Below are 19,995 nucleotides of genomic sequence, written 5' to 3' on the forward strand. Positions count from 1 at the left end.
ACTCCCTCACTCCATACACAAAAATAAACTCAAAATGGCTTAAAGAATTAAATATAAGACAAGACACGATAAACCTCCTAGAAGAAAACATAGGCAAAACATTCTGACATAAATCTCAGCAATGTTCTCCTAGGGCAGTCTACTGAGGCAATAGAAATAAGAGCAAAAAATAAACAAATTGGACTTAATTAAACTTTTAAACTTTTGCACAGCAAAGGAAATCATAAGCAAACAAAACAACAACTGAATGGGAGAAAATATTTGCAAATGATGTGACTGGCAAAGGCTTAATTTCCAAAATATATAAACAGCTCATACAACTTAATAACAAAAAAACAAACAACCCAATCCAAAAATGGCCAGACGACCTAAAAAACCAAGTCTCCAATGAAGACATACAAATGGCCAATAAGCACATGAAAAAATGCTCAATTATCAGAGAAATGCAAATCAAAACTACAATGAGGCATCACCTCACACCAGTCAGAATGGCCATCTTTCAAAAGTCCATGAACCATAAATGCTGGAGAAGGTGTGGAGAAAAGGGAACCCTCCTACATTGCTAGTGGGAATGTAGTTTGGTGCAGCCATTATGGAAAACAGTATGGAGATTCCTCAAAAAACTAAAAATAGACTTACCATATGATCCAGAAATCCCACTCCTGGGCATATATCTGGAGGAAGCTCTAATTTGAAAAGATACATGCACCCCAATGTTCACAGTATCACTGTTTACAATAGCCAAGACATGGAAACAACCTAAATGTCCATCGACAGATGAATGGATAAAGAAGTTGTGGTATATTTATACAATGGAATACTACTCAGCCATAAAAAAGAATAAAATAATGCCATTTGCAGCAACATGGATGGACCTAGAGATCATCATTCTAAATGAAGTAAGCCAGAAGGAGAAAAATACCGTATGATATCACTCACATGTGGAATCTTAAAGAAAAAAAAGAAAAAAAAAAGGATACTATGAACTAATCTACAAAACAGAAACAGACTCACAGACATAGTAAACAATCTTATGGTTACTGGACAAAGGGGGTGGGAAGGGATAAATTTGGGGGTTTGAGATTTGCAAATGTTAGCTACTACATAAAAAAATAGATTTTAAAAATGTTTCTTCTGTACAGCACAGGGAACTATATTCAATATTTTGTAATAACCTTTAATGAAAACAAATATATGTATGTATATGCATGACTGGGACATTGTGCTGTACACCAGAAATTGACACATTGTAACTGACATTGTAAAAATTTTTCATGATATCCATGGTATAATGCTGCTTGCAAAAGATTTTGTAATTTAAATGAGTCTCTTGTTATGGTTTAATTTAGATGGAATGAATGACTAGTGGCTTGAAACCATACTGATTTGTCAAGCACAGATTCATCCCTGAAGAAGGGGTGTGGTTTGGGCACCTATGGGGAGACTTAATGGAACTAGAACATATTCAGCAATTGAAGTGGATCTTGAAACCAGGTGCTCCCTCTGCCCCGCTCCTGGGCCATCTGCTCTCTCTCATGCTGTCACCGTCTCTATGCTCGGCCTCCAACCTCTCCAGCTCACTGAGTTGGGCTTCCTCACAACTCGGTCTTGCCCAGAGCCCACCCTGGCCACAACCCTCTTCACAATCCTCTTGATGTTCTGACTCCCATTCAAAGGTCCCACTGGCCCCACCTTCTAAGTACAAATTCTTGAGAGAGAGAATAAGACTGGCTCATCTCATCCCATTGAACCAAAGGAGCCAACACCAGGCTGGGGTGACCTTCAAATGACTGAATTTAGCAATTAGCTCTGCACTGGCACTGAGCAATCAAAGAGGCCTGCAGCAGAGTCCTCAAAACTCCTTAGCCTGCCAGGGCTTACCTCTTTAACTGCTGGATTGTGGGGCATTGAGAAGAGAGAGGGTAAAGACAGATCAATTGAAGGGCACTAAGCAGGCTCAGGAAAGCCATGATTTCGCATAGATTCAGAAAATTTTCAATGTTTTAGTAACCCATTTCACTACACTGATGAAAACTCAAAACCTCTGGGGGCAGGGAGACATGCTATATACCATATGGTCACCTTAGAAGGTGTCTGGGATTAACAGAATCACACTGCTATATATAAAATAGATAAAAAACAAGGCCCTATTACATAGCACAGGGAACTATATTCAATTTCTTGTAATAAGCTATAACGGAAAAGAATCTGAAAATATATGTATAAACATATGTATGTATATGTATAACTGAGCCGCTTTGCTGTACACCTGAAACTAACATTGGAAATCAACTCACTTCAATAAAAAATTAAATTTAAAAAAAAGAAGGTGGTCTGGGTTTAACAGGCATTTAAAGCACAGCCTGTCCAATATCTATGTATAGATTTGAAAGTGTTATGAACCATGAGGGCAGTAAGAACTTAAGTGTTTCGTTCTTATTCAACTCCCCAAAGAACAATTGATGCTTTCCTACACAGGGGGGAACTAGTCCATCATTCAGTGCTGTCCACGGACTGGTGAGTGAGGGCTCCCCTGGGTAGGAGTCCTGGCTTTGCACATACACAACTACAGGGCTTTGGATGCAAGGTCTTAGTTTCCTCAACTTTAAAGTGATGAGTTTTATTGGGTAAACTCTGCAATCCATTTCCCACTTCAGAAACCCCTCATGTTCAGGGGGCTTCTTTTAAGATTTGTGAACAGAGGTACAAGCAGTACCAACTTCAGGAGCGGGAGGAAGGCAGGAAATTAACCTTATTTGAAGAAATTCAGCACAGTGGTGATGAACACAGGCTCTGGGATCCCATCCTGACTCAGCCAACTGTAGTCTGTTACCACCTTGGACAGTCTCTCTGCCTCCATTTCCTCATCTGAAAAATGGGAATAATATTAAAACTTCACAGAATTGTAATAAAGAATAAAGGGAAAAATCATTGTAAAGTGTTTAAATCAGTGCCTAGCACAAAGCAAGCAATCAATAAATATTCGCCAATATTATTATTAGAAGCCAGCCTCAGAAGTTTGCATTAATTATATAATTTAATTATTTCAACGACCATATAAGTGCTATTAATCCCATATTATCAATGAGAAAATCTGAGGCTAAGAGAGAGAGAGACTTTAATTCATTTAAGTCAATGATTGCTAAACTTTTCCTTAAAAGGCCAGTTAGTAAACATTTGAGGTTGGCTGGCCGCATAATCTCTGTCACACTGCTTCAGTTCAGGCACTGTAGCTGAAAACAGACAACTGTAAATAAATGGTCAGGGCTGTGTTTCAGTAAAACTTTATTTACCAAAATAGGCTGGATGGCCCTTGGCAGTCAGCAGTCATTTGCCAACACCTGGCCTAAAGTCACACGGCAAACAATCGGCTGTCAGGATCTGAACCCAAGGAAACACACTCTCTACACACTACACCGGAGATTTTCTAAGTCTTCTTTTAGTCATGGCAACATTTTCTACAAACAGAATTTTATGTCGACTCCAAGAGATAAATTACAGCTAGAAACCCACTCCCACTGTCTCAATCACCCCAGCTACTTCCCTTAAAATAAACCAGTGCTTCTCAAACCATGTGAATTTGTGGAAAATGTAGATCTGGAGGTCTCTACTTCCACAATTTCTGGTTTAGATGGCTTAGGGGTGGTGCCAAGTGATGCCCATTGTATATAAACTATCCAGGTGATTCTGACTTAGGGGGTCCACAGACCACTCTCTGAGAAATATGGAACTAGTTAGGATATTCTGATAAATGTAAGAGAACTGAATTCTTAAGGTTGGTTTTTCTGAAGATAGGAGCACAAAAGCACAGAGCCTGAGTTTCACTGACTTTAAATTTTGCCTTGGATTTGGGTCAGGGATTAATCTATTTTTGTATAATCAGTGCCTTTGCCTAAAAGCTGTCATTTGCCTGGAAAAGCAATGAGTTTCTCCTATTTATGTCACAGATTTCCTTGGTACTTGATCTTATTAATGTGAAATACATACAGAATCTTTCCTTAATCCTGCTGTGATACTAACAGGAAGGGAGACCAGCACAGTAAGAATCCCATTAAGATACTGGCACAGAAGACTGATGACAGAAAATTATCCCATAAGCTGGCCCTTGAAAGGAACTTCCTAGGGCTCTGACACACCTGCAGGGAGTAAAGGCCACACTAAGTCACATGACCAAGATATCAAACGAGTGTCTGCTGTGTATGGCCAGTGACAGCTCAGGGCAGGAAGAGCTTAATACAGGGTGCCAGGAAAGCCGGTGTCAGAGAAGCGGGCACTATCTAGTTCTGGTTCTAAAAGAACACTGTGCACTGAGCAAAGCACAGGCATTCAATTTCAGTATCACTATAAGTGCTGGAATGTCCTCACAAAACTTGAAAATCCGGGCTTACTGGGCCCACAAAGAACAGTCTGCACTTTTCTGGGCTGTAAACTTGTCTACATGCAGTGCCAGTTAAGAAGGGCCTGTCTTTCCTTTGGCAGGCCCTCCTCTTCCTTGGTCTCTTGGGAAAGATTCTCCAGCAGCTCTGGATGCCCACACCTGGCCTGTGCCCTAGCTGCTAAAGATCTCCCCATTAAATAACCCTTCCCCCAGACAACTAAAAGCTAGAAACCACCTGCGGACCCTACCTGTCAGGGTCTCCACCAATTTCCTTCTACTTGGCAGAACCTTCCTCCCTGCCCTGCTCAGACTTAAATGCACACAGCTCCTCCAACAAATTTATTGGAGGCTGACCTACAAAGGCTATTTGCCAAGCACTTTATCTACGCTACACTCAAAACTCACCTCAACTATCGCAGGTTGGGTTGTTGAGGTCACTGCTACCCAAACTTTGGTCCGAGGACAGGTGGCCTGAGCCTCACCAGGAAGCTTGTTAGAGCAGCAGTCTTGGGCCCCACCCAGACCTATTAAGCCAGCTTCTGCATTTTTAACAAGCTCTCCAGGTGATTTTTGTGCACTTTACGATCGGAGACACGGCAGTGTAGCTCACAAACTAATAGCTCCATTGTGTCCCTTCCTTAGTATTGGTTTTCTTACCTGAAAAGATGAGGGAGTTACTCATCATCGCTTTCAGAGAGGCTGGTTTTCAGAGTCCCAATTTACAAATCAAGAAACTAAGGCCAAAGCAGTAAAGTGGCTTCCCCATTTGCTAAGTTATTAAGAAGTCAAGCCGGGAGGCAGACCTTCCCTGCTTCACTAAAAGATAATTTGGAGATTGTCATTCTAAGTGAAGTAAGCCAGAAAGAGAAAGAAAAATACCGTATGATATCACTTATATGTGGAATCTTAAAAAAAAAAAAAAAAACTTATTTACAAAACAGAAACGGACTCACAGACACAGAAAACAAACTTATGGTTAAGGTGGGGTAGGGTGTGGGAAGGGATAAATTGGGAGTTCAAGATTTGTAGATACTAATATATACAAAAAAGATAAACAAGTTTATACTATATAGCACAGGGAACTATATTCAGCATCTTCTAGTAACTTATGGTGAAAAAGAATATGAAAATGAATATATATATGTTCATGTATGACTGAATCACTATGCTGTACACCAGAAACTGAAACATTGTAAACTGACTATACATCAAAAAAGTATATACAAAAAATGTTTTAATAAATAAACATTTTTTAAAAAGATAATCCCTATTCCTCTTACCATGCTGCCTCTCCCAGGGGATCGCAGGGATCATTCAGCTCTCAGTATCCAACTGGCTTGACACCACAGCTTACTCTACAGAGTTGTTACCCAGCAGCGTTCCATGAACTCCCTGGCTCCTGCTCTCAGCTCCTCAACTGCCTCAATGCATCCCATCTGTCCACGTGGGTCAGGCCCCAGGCTTTCAGAACCTGCGATCATCAGGCTGCCGCGTAGCCGACTGGTCTGCTGCTCCTCAGCATGCTCCACAGCAGCCAACAACCCACTGATCATTGGTCACATCTGCTTCTCTGCGGGTCAAGATCCAGCCTCACTTGAAAACTCGCTGGGAATAAGCCTGCCTCTTCCCAGTCCCTTTTAGATCCCAGGATGCTCCTAAAGGTGTTTCTTATTAAGAGAGACAGAGCTAGCTCAGTACAATTTATCACTACATCTGACTCATTCCTGATGAGGGGAAAACACTGACATGTTTAAAGCCCTGTCACATGTGTTAACTTAGGGAAAAACACAATGTAAGAGTTGTGAATTTAAGTTTTGTTCAGGGTCTTACTGAGCACTACTGAGTGCCTAGAGACAGCCACTCAGTTAATACTGGGGAACTACTTCGAAGAGGTAGGGGAGGGGCCAGTATACACTTGATGTTTTTGGCTAGGAAATAAATGCAGTCAAGAATACTTCTTGGTAGTGGGGAGGGTATAGCTCAGTGTTAAGTATAGCACATGCTTAGCATGCATGAGGTCCTGGGCTCAATCCCCAGTACCTCCATTAAAAGAATAAATAAAATGAAAATAAATAAACCTAATTAGCTTCCCCCACCAAAAAAAATACATTTTACTAAAAGATTACTGCTAATAACAAAGGACAGGTATCTCAAGTTAATGATTTTAGTCCTTTTCTTTTTTTTTAACATTTTTTATTGATTTATAATCATTTTACAATGTTGTGTCAAATTCCAGTGTTCAGCACAATTTAGTCCTTTTCTATGTATGGGAAGATGTAAGAATTTGGGGTCATTGAAATTCTTCCTAAGGTACACATCTAACTCTCTAGAGGCCCATATATCCAAAGCACACAGTGCCTCATCTTGCTTTTCATCCTGAATAGCTCTCAGGGTGCATTGTCAGTGGCCAGCTGCAGTGGGTTGTGACTTAACCCTGTGTAACTGGGTGATGCTCTTCTGTGTTCATGCTTGTTTTCTAGTCCCCTCTTTCATTTTACAGGGGGCACTTTAGGTCTGTAAAGGGGAAGTCCATTTCCTTTACTCTCGTGGTCAGAAGACCTGTGTAACAGTTCCCCTAGGTCTCCTGAGATGGAATTTTAGCCATCTTATTATACCCTGTAACATTATTATCACTTATTTATTATTATATTCAACAACCAAAAAAACCCTCAACATGTTCTGTGTCTCCAGGAAGCCTACTAGAATTATAAAGGCTTAAAGAGGAGATAAATAAAGTAGAAGAGGGAGAAACAGAAAGATGAAAAGAAGGAAGGAGAATATACATAAAGAATCTTGAATCACTTTTCACTAATTCAGAAGGAGTAGATTAAAATTCTTCAATAATACTAGTAAAAGTAGCTACCGTTTACTGTGAGTATCCTATACATTAGGCACTCTTAGGCCTTCTTCACCTCTTGAAACCAAGCCCCCACAAAGCCCTTACTGAGTTTATGATTAATCTCTCTCTCCAAAACTTTATTCCCTTTCTTGTACCCTCCGACCTCAGTCCTGTGCTAACTGAACACTAATCAGAGTCTGATGACTGAAATTGCTGCTGTTGATAACACTGTTAATGTGCTAAAATCACAATTACAGATATCATCATTAATATACAGACTCGGGTTGTTTTTCCAGGGCAAAATGAGCTAACAGATCCCCGAGTCATGGACATTGTGGCCAGAGAACTTAGTTAAACCAAAAACCTCCTGACTTCTGAAACCACAATTAAGAAATGTCGCAGACATGTCACATGACAATGAATAACCTCAGCTTCTTTATTCTCCCCCTTTAAAAATGCCCTAAGTCAAAGACCAAGTTGGAGTGGACCTGAGACTTGTCACCCATACCCCTGCTTGGCGCCCTGCAAATAAACCCTTACCTTGCTGCAAACACCCACTGTAGAGTTTGGCTTTCTGTGCCGCAGGCACACAGGACCTTGCTTGGTTACACTATGACCTTATTTCATCCTGACAATTCTAATGGGGTACGATTATCAGCCCCATAAGGAGGAAAGTGAGACCTAGTGGTTGAACAGCATACCAGAGTCGGCAAGTGAGAGGACTGAGATTCAAACCCTGACCGGACGCCTGCATTCTGCACCCTGACATGACAGGAACCAGGGACTTTCTCTCCCTTCACCACAAACTTCTAGAGATGCCCAGGGATGGCAGCTGTAGCATGACCATGCTGGCCCCAAAACCAGAAAAAAAATTTTTAAAGAAGAATCAGGTTTTATTTAGTGATGTGAATATTGAGAATTTGCCTACATAGTTGAAATATTCACAAAGGACTTGATCAAGTTTCCTGGCCCCAAACTTTAGGCAGAGAGATTGAATTTGGGATACCTTGACTACAAAGGCAATGTTCCCTCATCTCTTGGATTCTTGTGCTACTGTGGATGCTTTGAAACAAATGTTGGACATTAATCAGCTCCTGCCCTTCCCCCTAGAAAAAACAAAAGGTTCTCTAGTTCCACATTAGCTGGTTTCTCATTATATAAACAGTCTGAGCCATCTTCATTCAATTTATTGCTACATTAGTCCCCAACCTGGCTAGGGAAATACATTAACTTTTAATAATATGACTTTGATGACTTGTACAAATCAGTCTCTGCCAGCTCCCTTTTTCAATTTACCCTTGTGAATCAGGAAACAACCGGGGGAAAATGGCAAATTAAACCTGGTGTCCTACTGCAGCTGAGGGAGAGAAAGGAATTTGGAAGTCTTAGGAGAATTTTTAAAATATACCTAGTGTTTAACCATCTGCTGGAAGCACATGGTAGTAAACAGTAAAAAAACAAAAACAAATAAACAAAAACCTTCTTGAGGCAATTTCCAGGTACTGCCCATGCCTTTTCTAAAAATTCTCGTACAAACTAGCATCAGGGAAAGGGAGGAACTTACTTAGAACTTCTTTAGAAGTTACTCTTCCTGATCACAGCCCCACTCTCCCAAGTAGGGAGCAATTCAGGTTTTATTCATTGCTGTAAGAGACCTGAAATTAATTCAGAATTTATTCACAAGAAGAGCCTGAGAATCCATCCAATTTTCGGTCAACATCATTATCATCACCATCAACAAATGTTTATTGAGCATCTAGGACACTAGATGCTGGGAATACAAAGAAGCCTGAGGCCCTCTTCCTGCTCAGAAGGAGCTTCAATAGAGAGGAAAAATAACAACATATATTAGAATTCACTCAAGATAAATGGAGTTACAGGAGATAGGCTGGGATGGTGAAGGAAAGCCAGAAAGAGGAGGCAGCACTGGCAAAGGTACAAGGTCAGAATTCAGGGAGGATGCCCTTAACGTAAGATTCTGGAGCGGGAGAGTGATTTATACTGAGTGCACTCAGGAAGACCTCCAGCAGGCTCGTGCAGTACAAGGATAGAGAGAGTCTGGGGAAATGGTCCCTGGTTAAGCAAGGCAGATACAGCCTCTAGGGTTGGCCTGTAGGAATATAAAACAAAGGACCACTATACATGGCAACAAAAAGAAATAAGAAACACACAATTCCCCCTGTATGCCTCTAAAATTATCTGTAGTTTCCCACTGATCATTCTACCCATGACAGTAAAGCAGAGAAATTATGCTGAAATAGTTTATTTTTTACTCTGACTTTGCTTTTCTTCCTTAGTGTATTTTATTTAATTTTTTACATTTTACCCTATTTGAAATGAGGCTTTGTTTTAAACAATCCCATTTTAGTAACACATATTCCCCAAAGAGACTTTGTGAAGGTTGTTTATTAAGTTGACAGTATCAATCGAGTTTTTAGGACTCCTCTAAAGAAAGATGCTGGCTACTGTAAAAGCAACCACAGGCAGCTGGGGTTGGTTTGCTGCCTGCGGCTTTATTTTTTTAATTACTATTGGAATAACCATGACCTCTGAGGGCTGACTGACTCCCCTAAACAATGGCAAAGCCAAACCCATTTGGGTTGGACATCCCCAAGTTATGAATGAGTTGTGTTTTGAAAACATGGGAATGTCATCTGAAAGTCAGGTGAGGCACAAGAAATCAAGGATGGGCTGCTTTTTGGTTGGGTGGCATAACCGAGTCAGCTCTTCCCCTAGTGAAGGGCAGCACTATTTGAGCAGAGAAATATGCTGGAAAACCATTAAGAATTAGCCAAGTTGGAACGGCATTACAGAGAATCATTTTTAACAGATCCTACTTATCCTTACAACAAAACATGTTGCGCATTGATTATATATGCAATGTTCAGAACAAATTTTAAATCATATTTATTCATATTTTTTAAAATATTAATTTGAGTAATCAAAGGAACAATATATTTATCAATGTTTAGCTCTTTCCCATTCTTTAGCCACTGAGGAAATATCAAAAAAAGGAAGGGAATACGGACTTCATATTTAGTAGCCACTATGTGCAAAAGCATATCACTAAATACTCTGTGTACAGACTATATCCCATATCACTATGTACTCTGTGTACAGAGTATACATTGTCTCTGTACGTAGTTACTTCACTGGGGTGAGAACTCCCCGGGGAAAGCTTCATATCTGTCTGGTTCACCAATGTCTTGCCAGCACCTAGCACTGCCCCGGCACATAAATAGTGAATACTCCTGTATTGCAATGAATAGTCCTATAATAATACTGATATAACTGAATATCAAATTCCATCATACAGTTTCAAGTGGTTTAGAAGGACCAAGAAATAGAAAGATAAATATAGCCCAGATAATGAGGGAAGTTTTGAAAAGGAAATGAGACTTAATCTGAGTTATTAAGGATTTAAGTCCATGGGCCACTTCCCCCCCTCTTCTAGTTCTTCTTTTTCTCATCTCTATTCTGTCTACAATCACTCCCTGGTAAGCTCATCTAGCCGTATGACTTTGAACACCATCCATAACTCAGCAATTCCACATTTTTATTTCCAGGCTTCAATTCTCTCTAGAAATTCAGGCTCATATATCCAGCTACATACGTGTTACTTCCATGTAGAGTTCATTCAAAACTGAATTCTTAATACACCCCAGCACCTGCTACCACTGCTAACCTGACCCTTCTCAATCTTCCCTATGTTGGTAAATACATTCTCTAAGTTGCTTGTCACCTTTGACTCCTCCTCTTCTCTCTGTCCCCACTTTCAAAAGCAGGAGTTGTTGGCTCCTTGAGCTATAGATCAAGCAGATCCATATATCCACAGCTACAGAGCTTCTCACTGACACAATAACCTCCTGCCAGAGTTTCTTCTGTAACTTCCTGACAAGCCATCCATTCCCACTCCTGGCTCCCTCCAGCCCCTTCTCCACGCAGCAACCAGGGGAGCTCATTAAATATCCATGGGGTCACTGAACTCTTCTGTTCAGAAGCCCCCACTGGTGCTTCATCTTATGCAGAATAGGGGAACACCCCAAGTCCTTACTACCACGACGCCACCTGATCTCACTGACCTGCCTCCTATTCCTTACACTGGATGAGCTCTAACCACCCTGACCTGTAATTCCTTTGCTCTCCCAAGCATACTCCAGGCTCAGAGTCTTTAAAGTTGCTGTTCCTTCTGCCAGAGAGATTCCTGCAGATATCCCCACAGCTCACACTTTCATCTCTTTCAGGTCTTTGCTTAAATCTCCCTGACAACACCATTTAATATAACACGTCACTCAACACCATGACTCTTAGCCGTTCACCTAGGTTTCACTATCTAAGATTTTGATAAATTTTTCCATAGATTATAAATCCATGAGAGTAGGGATTTTGTTATATTCACTGCTGTGTTTATATATTTATATAAACAAATTAATAAAGAGTGAATCTATGATTCAGGTTAATGGAAAAGAGGATGAAGATTTGCAGGGAGGGTCCCAGCCTAAACAAAAGTCACAGGATGGGACTATGTATGATATGGGGAGCAGAGGGGAAAGAACGTGTCCAGAATGTGGTGGAAAGTTCACACTAACACACAGTTGGAACTGGCTGAGTTTAAGACAAAGCTCTAATGAGATATACTGAGATAAATACTGTCTATGTTATCAGGGAAGATTATCACAAGATAGGCAACCTACACAGAAGGAATAGTGTGTGATACATATAACACACAAAAGGAGAGAGAAACTGGCAAAATGTTAATAATAGTTACCTCTGTGAAAGATTTATATGCTGAGAACTATCAAACATTGATAAAGGAAACTGAAGATGATTAAAAGAAATGGAAAGATATCCCATGCTCTTGGATTGGAAGAATAGTGTTAAGATGGGAATACTATCCAAAGCAATCAACAGATTTAATGTTATCTCTATCAAATTACCCAGGACACTTTTCACAGAACTATAACAAATAATTCTAAAATTTATATGGAACCATAAAAGACCCAGAATTGCCAAAGAAATTCTGAAGGAGAAGAACAAAGCTGGAGACATAACTCTCCCAGACTTCAGATAATACTACAGAGCTACAGTAACCAAAATCGTGTGACATTGGCACAAAAACAAACATATGGATCAATGGAACAGAATAGAAAGCCCAGAAATTAACCCATTCACTTATGGTCTATTTATCTTCAACAAAGGAGGCAGGAATATACAACGGAGAAAAGACAGTCTCTTCAGCAAGTGGTGTTGGGAAAGCTGGACCACTGCATGTAAAACAATGAAACTAGAATGCTCCTTCACACCATACACAAAAATCAACTCAAAATGGCTTAACGATTTAAATATAAGACAAGACACCATAAAACTAATAGAAGAGAACATAGGCAAAACATTATCTGGCATAAATCATAGCAATATTATCTTATGTTGGTCTCCCAAGGCAATAGAAATAAAAGCAAAAATGAACAAATGGGACCTAATTAAACCTGTAAGTTTTTGCACAGCAAAGGAAACCATAAACAAAACAAAAAGACAACCTACGGACTGGGAGAAAATATTTGCAAATGATGTGACCAACAAGGGTTTAATTTCCAAAATACATGAGCAGCCCATACAACTCAGTAACAAAAAAACAAACAACTCAGTCAAAAAATGGGCAGAAGACCTAAGTAGACATTTCTCCAAAGACATACAGATGGCCAATAGGCACATGAAAAGATGCTAAACATCTGTAATTATTAGAGAAATGCAAATCAAAACTACAATGAGGTATTACCTCACACCAGTCAGAATGACCATCATTAAAAAGCCTTTTAAATTAAAAATGTTGGAAAGGGTATGGAGAAAAGGGAACTCTCCTATTGCTGGGAATGTAAATTGGTGCAGCCAGTATGAAAAACAGTACAGAGGTTCCTTAAAAAACTAAAAATAGAGTTGTCTTATCATCTAGCAATCCCACTCCTAGGCATATATTTGAAAAAAACTAATTTGAAAAGACACATGCACCCCAATGTTCACAGAAGCACTATGTACAATAGCCAAGACATGGAAACAACCTAAAAGTCCATCAACAGATGAATAGATAAAGAAGTTGTGGTACATACATACAACGGAATATTACTCTGCCATAAAAAATGAAATAACATCATTTGCAGCAGCACAGATGGACCTATAGATTATCATACTAAGTGAAGTCAGAAAGAGAAAAATAAATACCATGTGATATCACTTCTATGTGGAATCTGAAATATGATACAAAGGAATTTATTTATTAAAGGGAAGGAGACTCATAGACATAGAAAACAAACTTATGGTTACCAAAGGGGAAAGGGGAGGGAGGGATAAATTAGGAGTTTGGGATTAGAAGGTATGAACCACTGTATATGAAATAGATAACCAACAAGGACCTATTATGTAGCCCAGGGAACTATAGTCAATATCCTGTAATAAACCATAATGGAAAATATGAAAAAGAATATACATATGTACAACTGAATTACTTTGCTATACACCAGAAACCAACACAACTTTGCAAATCAACTATATTTCAACTTAATAATAATAATAGTTACCTCCGGAAGGTAAAGTTATGATGACTTTAATTATTTTCCTTCAATTTTCTGTTTTTCAAATTTCCTTAATAAACATGGACTAATTTTACAAATAAAAAAATTTAAGTTGCCTTTGAGTTCTAAAGTACTGAAAGATGAGTTCCTCTGGAAAGTCACTATGCTCTGTATGAAATATGACTATTTATAAATAGGCAAAGATGGGAGAAGAGTTGAAAGACAAAAAAGAAAATTTCAGGACCTCTCCAAGAAATGACTTTTGAGCTGGACATAAATGACAGTATGAGCCAGCGATAGACTGAGGAAAATTTTCCAAATTTTCCAGGAAGAAGGAATAAATGCAAAGGCTCTACAGTGGAATAAACTTGAAGCGTTTGATGCTCAGTGAGCTTATATGATCTGATTTACATTCTCCTTCTGCTGTGTGAAAAATGAAACGGGTTGGGGCTGCTGGGATGGGTGGGTGGAGGGAGGCAGTAGTAGAAGCGTGGAATGCAGTCAAAAAGGCTCATACATAAACCTAAAAACATGGCTTGGTCCCGGTTAATAACAGTAGAGATGGAGAGAAGTGCAAAGAGTTGGAATCTGTGTTAAAGGCAGAGCCAATGAGACTTACTAATGGACTGGTTGTGGCAGGTGAAAAACAAAGAGAAATGAAGGAAATTATCATCAAGTCATGTGGAATCTATCCTAAGCCACCAGCAGCTTCTGGATTAGCTTTACACTAGAACACAACACTGAAACTCCCAAATTACTCCTCTAAAGACAGCTACACCCCAAAGAGAGGAGTCAGTTACTCACTGTTATCAAGTGTCCTTTAGGTGCTCAATCACTGCAGGGGGGACAGTGAAATATGGTGTAAAACAAATGGGAGGGATGAATCTTTTTCTCCTGAAGTTTATGAACTTACAGGTGAGACAGGACAAAAACAAAGATATATATAAATGCAACTTGAGCATTGACAAGAACACACACTCTGATTAATCAAGATGCTGATGTGCTTATCGTAATTTCATCAAGAATCACAGCTCTAGCAAATTACACTAAAAAAATCCAACTCAGTGGTTTATAATCACAAGATCAGGAAATGATCACAGTTAAAAATATTAATGGATAGAGGGAAATCAATTCCCATGCCCATCTTTATCTTTCATGGTTATATAATGGCATGTCACTCTGAATGACAGGCCCATCAGTCTATTTTATTCTAGAGGTGGATTTATCCACCACCAAAAAGGAAAAGGCCACCTGAATGATGGGCTAAAGTTTCACTTATCACACATATGTTTTGAATTCTGTAATATAGACAGAACAGAGGGAAATAAAAGAAACGTGCCTTCTAGGGAAACTACCCAAGGCAAATTTGCCATCAGAATGAAACAAAGATAGAACTGGAAGAATTTCTGATCATTAGGAGTCATCTGCAGGCTTGCTGTATGTAAACATGAACTCTGAGAACAGAGCAAATTTTAAAATTCAGGTAATTATGGGATGGTTTCTAAATTAAGAATCATTCCATACTGACAATTCATTAGATTCTAGGAAGTCTTACTTACGCCCCTAATAAAACCAGAGAATGAAAATAATTATTGAACTCGGCAGATTTCTTATTCTACATAATTTATATCTATTGAATCTCCACAAGCTTCGGCCAATGACTAATCAGTTCATAACTTTTCTTTCTCTCCCTCATGGTTAAACTATGATTGCTAATTTTATTTTTGACATGTTTATTGACTACCAGTAAGAATAAGAATTTCACAACTTGTTCAGTTGCCAAAGAACCTATAGATCAATGTATTAATGGTATCAGGAAGATATCCTTCTTTCTTGAAAAAATGAGTGTCATATAGACTTAAAGGGCTGGAATATCTGGGAGTCCATTCTCTCATCTGGGAACTGCCAACAAAGGAATCAAGGCAGGGTTGTTGTTAAGAACAAAAGAACTGGAATCAGACATTGAGTTTTAAACCCAGCTACTCTGTGTACTTTGAGTGGAACCACTGTCACATTAAACTCCCTCAAATGTAAAATGAGAATTCTAAAACCAACCTTTAGAGATTAAGCAAAAGAATGTGTTAAGTTTTGGGTACAGTGTTCTAAATTGGCTAAAAGGACTATCCAAGAAACCTTCAAACTCTGTGTGTAGTTTACCATTACTGCTGCCTCCTCCAGGCCACTACAGCTCTTAAACTGTGCTCATTCCCTGTTCCTCTGTTTATGCCTTCATTTACTCAATATTTGTTTATTGAACAGTTATTTGTGCCAGATGTTGGGCCAAGTGCTGAAGACATAGCCATAAAAAAGATTGATGAGTTCTCCATCCTTACTATCTTATGGGAGACTTAGGGTTGGAAACAATATAACATGCTGTTTGCCTTGGTGTGAGAAATGTAGGCTATAATTTGATCCCCTGGCTCAGATTAGGTTGGAACCTGGACTTGAGGGTCAGGGAAGGCTTTCTTGTGGTCAGTATATTTAAGTGGCAAATAAAAGGAGAAGGAGTTACTAGGAGAAAGGAAGAATATTATTTTAGGTGGAAAGATCAAAATGAACAAAAGCCCATGGATGAAAGACACTGGTGCAACATTCCCAGTGGTTAACGTGTAAGACAGACATGGGACATGGCTCTGGAAAAACAGCAGAGCCCAATCATAAAGACACCTATTGCTTTTTTCTACCCAGTAACCACCAGCCTGCTCCCCATGCTACCTAAATGACTTTTATAGGACCTGCCATGTGTTCACCAGACCTCACTCCCTCTCTATGGTTGATGGGTCCAGAAGTCAGCACTGACCTAAGCTGCAGCAATGACCTCCTTCCCTAGGATTTCTGGTCTTCAAGGTCAGGGAGTAGTGTTATTCTTTCTCTGCTGCTTGGAGCAGCAAGATACAAACTCAAGAGCCACCAGCTCATGTTTTATGCCCTGTGGAGAAGACAAGAGAAAAGAATGAGAACACAGAGAATCAGATGGGAGACAGGAGTCCTGACTGTGTTCCAGTCCATTTCCAGCTGTCACTTCCTAAGGTCCAATGGCACCTCTACCATCCACAAGGCTTGCTTTTTCTATGAGTACTCCAGTATCCTTAATCTGGGGTACTTAGTTTTTTAGTTAATCTGGTTTGAATTGGGTTTTTATCAGCAAACAATTTTTTAGAAAACTAAAAATATTAATAAAAAAAGAAAACTAGAAATATTGATCCAAATATTTTTAACTTTAGTTTTTCCACTCAGATCTATATTTCAAAAGAGGTCTCATTTTGTGTTAAATTCATAAATACTTTTTGTGCAATACTAGAAATAAAATAATAGACAATAGAAGGAATTTCCCCACATGCCTGACTTATTATAACAGGAAATCAGACCCAATTGCCATTCCGCATATTCCAAAAGAAATTTCTTAGGGTGAAGTATGCTAGTTCGTGTAGAGCTGGAGATTAAAACTATTTCCTTAATTATCCGAGTCTTTGATATATGAATTGGTTATGAGAAAGAGTGCATATTGATTAAAAGGCTCTCTGACAAATTGTACAGTATTGAAATCAATTATCATAAATTAGAAACTTTGAAACATGATTCTTGCTAGGAAAAGATTGGGAAATACATCTTGAGATCTTGAAGTCTTGATACTTTTTAAAAAATATTCCACATGCTAATTAACAAATCTGCCTTACTTTTGTTGCCTTACTTTTAAAGATAAAGATCTATAAAAATTCACTTGCCATATGCATCAAAATTGATTGCTTCAACCCCATCCGAGTTTATTCAGAGGAAGAAGGTGAAGCACCACAGATTTCCTGGCATTTGTCAGGTACACTCGGCAGGATTTTCACACATGTTATTTCATTCCATCCGAACAGCTCATTTACAGAGGAGGAAACCAAAGTTCTGAGATGCAGCTCCATTTACTAAAGGTCATGCAAGTGTTTAAAAGGGAAAGATAAAGCCTTTCACATTCCAAAGCCCACACTTGAAATAATAAGGTCCTAATCATTTGGCAATTTAAATTCTCCATTATCATTAAAAAATAAATGGGTTAGTGGCAGGCCTTGAAAATGTTTAAAAATACAGTATAATACTCTACAGTAAAATGGAAAAACTAAAAAATGTGTAATTTGAGGATGGCTTAGTAACAGCTGTAACTAATAGAACAGTTAAGACCCAAAATGAAGTGAATATTTAAATTAGCTAATGATGACTTTTTAAAAAATTGAGGTGTGGGGATCAGTAGGGAGACAATGTTGGCAATAAAGCTTTTATTTTTTAATTTTTTGTTGCTTGCTTTGTTTTAGGTTATGATAGAAGCTGCATTAAATCCACTGTAGGGACAAAGATTTAATACTAACAAACCACAAGAACAAATATGCTCATTCAGCTTCTATTTTCCTTCCATCTGCTGTCTAAAAGCATTGTCTGTCATATTGGGAAAGGGGAAACTTATATACTGCTAAGAGGGAATGGAAGCCGCAGATGGATAAGGAGGTTGTAATGAGGACTGAGGTGGCCTAAATGAGCTTCAAGCTGGACAAAGAACAGGGCAGGGATCACAGAACTGTTGCTGTAATCCCTGAGGAATCGGAGAGAAGGAAGGCTTAAGAATAATCCCCATTCTCACAAAATAAAAGAAGAAAGTGGATTCTACAAGCTCTAAGTAGTTTAAACACCCTAAGATAAATAGAAGACTTCATGCCACCCACCAGTGGTGCTATGGCTGGGGGAGGGGGCCAGGAGGTGACAGAAGAAATCAACCTGTTCCTTTTCTTCAACTAACTTTTTCTTTGTACTTGAGGGTAAACAGGAAGGGTATTGCGTGTTCACTTGATGTCCAAACAAAAAGCAAGGATTTGGAACAAAGATCTGTAAAATGGTCACAGGTGAGCACCTGAAACTCCCTGGGAGTTGAATGATTATGAGCATTCAGCCCCAATTCTTGATCTAGATGTAAAGTAGGGCAGATGGATGATGCACTTGAAAAATTCACTTTTATTCATACATACATTTCTTCCTGCCATATGTAAATGTATATATGGCAGCTTTTGCTAAACTACTGTGGATATGGAGCATAAAGGTCTGACACTTCCAGTGCACAAATCTCCCAGCATCCTACATGGGAACATAACTGGAAGTATTTTACAGGGCCATTCAATGTAAAATACTCCTGAAAGGGAAATTTCAGTAAGAACAAATTGTGTACGAACAAAATTAACAGGAAGATACTACCATCAGGCTACGTGGCTCTTGAGTTCACTCCTGCAACCAGAGGTCCCGAGTTCCACATGTCATTTGTGGTGGTGGATACCAGACATGTATAATATGTAAGATGAATTCTATTGTTTCAACTTAATGCTGAAGAACTGTCAACCCCATTTCAAGGGAGCATTGGCATATGGAGTCTGACTCGTGCTAAGAGAGTTGAAAATTACCTTTCAGTAGCACATTAGTCTTCATTTCCCAGTTTATTTGTAGCATTTTCAGACTGCAAGGCATTTTTATAGCACACATATATTACTGTAGTTACAGAAAAGTCACATTTCATTCTAAAGCAAAGATAGATTATAGATAGTCTGTCATTCTCCAGTCCCCCAGAGAAAACAGATTGCGGAGTACGAGAGTACCAAAATAATCTGAGATAGCAGTTGAAGTGAAATAAAGAGTAGTTAAGTGAGTGTCGGAACACTAAACTGGGAATTGAGAGGCACAGTTGTATTCCTAAAATTCAAGATGTGACCTTCAACATGTTCATTTTTTTACTATTCATCTTCCTATTTGATAAGTTAGAATGATATTCCAAATCTTATCTATCTCATGGGGATGTTCTGATGCTGCAAGAGATGAGGCTGGAGACAAGGAATCAGCAGAGATACTCCAAATCTCTGCCTGTTTCCTTCCCTTACCTTGCTCGTTAGAATAATAAATTTCTCAGCAGTGCTCCCACGGCTCTTACCCATGCCTGTATTACAATATATTCTCAATGATCACAAGTGATCATTTCTCAGTGATCATATATGTTGCTTTTTTAATGACTTTTATTAATAAATTGTGGTTTTTCTAACTTAGAAGGGAAAAAAATAAATCCTAACCGCAGGCAATTTATAAACTGGGATTATAGGGGGAAAAATCCTGGAGTTAGTTGATGCAGAAATCCACTGAACTCTCAGATGTTACGCATCCTAGTAATACTATGCCCAAATTAGTCCAAACTAGTAGGA

The 19,995-nt window shown here is 39.0% G+C and overlaps 1 long non-coding RNA gene across 1 annotated transcript in view; it reads right to left on the minus strand.

The window, feature by feature from the left end:
• The window catches only part of LOC116667156, a 51,770-nt gene that overhangs the window by 364 nt on the left and 31,411 nt on the right, over positions 1-19,995 (minus strand). The window contains exon 2 of the long non-coding RNA XR_004323938.1: positions 2,752-2,868. This is a non-coding gene — a long non-coding RNA (uncharacterized LOC116667156). The remainder of the gene's footprint in view (positions 1-2,751; positions 2,869-19,995) is intronic.

Source organism: Camelus ferus, chromosome 11 (assembly GCF_009834535.1).
Source record: "Camelus ferus isolate YT-003-E chromosome 11, BCGSAC_Cfer_1.0, whole genome shotgun sequence".
Classification (NCBI taxonomy): Eukaryota; Metazoa; Chordata; class Mammalia; order Artiodactyla; family Camelidae; genus Camelus; species Camelus ferus.